The following is a 2,296-nucleotide window of genomic DNA, read 5'->3' on the forward strand; positions in this document are numbered from 1 at the left end:
TATATATATATAATAATAATAATATATATCTCTCTCTCTCTCTCTCTCTCTCTCTCTCTCTCTCTCTCTCTCTCTCTCTTTCTCTTTCTTATTTTGATAACTTATTGAATTATATCTCTCCCAATATTCTTGTTTCATTTATGTTCTATCTTATATTTTTATTTCAAGTTTTTCGTTTTCTTCTTCTTTTGTATTTTTTTCAATAAATCTCTCTTCATGGATTTCAGTTAAGTTAACGCAACTAAACTCCTCTCTAGTTTCGTTGCAGCAGCTGATGATGCACTTCGCAAGTTTTGACGGAAACAAGTTTCTACGAAACGCCGAAGGGAAAAGTTTGGAAATATTTTTCCCCCGAAAAGAAGCGATCCCGGTTCGCAGGTCACGCAATCAGGCAGCCGTTTGTGCACAGTCGAGAAAGAATAATTGTACATATTGTGCACGAAATGACTGATCCGGAGAAAGATAAAAAGGATTTATTTAGGGTAGCCAATTCGTTCGTTCGCGAGATTTGCGCTATGCAATCGTATAGGTATATTTAACAATCGGAGAGATGATGCAAGCCGCGGATCGACTTCAAATATCTTGGATTCCAAATACTTGGAGCTGAATCGAACAACTTCGCGAAACTTTGTTAATATCTTCATAGTGCTCGCGCGAAAGTTCTGGTACCTGTTTCGCTGGTATTGATACATCGCGCTACGTTGACGATGCTGGCTATATAAAGGATCGATTTCGAACAATCTTACGCACGAGTGTATATCTATTCGTCCGTTCGAGAATAGCGAGTGTTAGCTTAGCTGCAGATTCAACGCTAATAAATTAGGAACCAACGAAGAAGTTAATTAGTGTTCGCGTTATAGTTCTCAATGTCTGGAAAAGACACGGTGTACCCACTAGCCCCTGTTAAATATATTCGCCGAGAGTTTTATTTTATTTCAAAAACACATAATTTTGTAAGACGCTTCTAAGATATTTAAAAAAAGAATGGATATTAGATAAATACTGTCCGACCTATTTTCATGTGCGTAGCATTCAGACCGAATTTACATTTACTTTTGAGTGGTTATCGAATTTTCGCTTTTTATTGAGAATTAAGTCGGATTTAGAACCGCGTTCATTTTGGTGAATAACATTTTAACGCAGAGATCGATATTCGCTTCGATGTTGTCGGATTTTCACAACGTTTACCTATCCATATAGAAATCATCGCAAAGTTTGGTTGCATTCGATATTATCCATTGCAAAAATTCCAAAATAAAAAATCTGTACATGATTTGCGCCTTAATTAAATCCTCACATAAATATCTTAATACAACGGTCAATCAGATATCATGTGCCTTTCTCAATACATTCACAAAAATAATAACAAAATGTTATAATATTAAAACGGAGGGTTATCTTTATAGTATGGTGCGTTTGTCAAACACATTAATGTACGTAAATATGCACTTTCCAACGTTATCACATTGCACGTTGCTCGTTTTTATTTCTATTTTTTCTTAACGCGCAGAAAGTTTTAACGGAGAGATACATATATTATTCGTAGTTGATTTATTTATATTTTGTTTATTTTTATTTAGTTTCCGCAAAATAAAACTATAAAGATTCCTTTCACAAACACCACGTAGAATGACCTATTTTCTCGTCAATATTAGCCTTTTCACGACGATGAGACCAAACCTGTACATAGCGCGGCGAAATATCACTCTAAAAGCACTATCCTTCTCGATGTGTACAGCTGAAATGCAATTCCACAAAGTATTGTAAATCGTCTAAGAAACTGCGATATATTTATAATGTGACGATATGTTCTTGTCAATTGATTCATATTCAACAAATTTATGATAAATTTTTAACAATCATGATGATTTTTGTATACAACAGATATTTTTGACAAGCTAGTTGTATTGATCTTTCGTAATAAAAGTTAAATATTGCGATAATGAAAACACGCTTATAATGTTTGAATACAAAAATACAGAATTCATATAAAGATTCGAGCTTTTTATGCAATCAGATTTTTCGTTTTTGATAGCCTAAAAACTTTTGGCTCAACGTATATATAACGCAATCCATTAAATATCAAAGTAGAGAGAAGCAGGCTATATCTAAGATGTTCCATTTTACCAGACAATTTCTTCTTTCCCAGCACGTAAAGAGAAGAAAGAGATTGAATGAAAGATTACGAGTTCATACCCATATCAATTTTACTCTTTTGCTTTAAAAATAGCAAATTTTAAAAATTCACACACACACACACACACACACACACACACACACACACACACACACACAA

This window comes from Atta cephalotes, assembly GCF_000143395.1.
Source record: "Atta cephalotes unplaced genomic scaffold scaffold00054, whole genome shotgun sequence".
In the NCBI taxonomy this organism is placed as follows: Eukaryota; Metazoa; Arthropoda; class Insecta; order Hymenoptera; family Formicidae; genus Atta; species Atta cephalotes.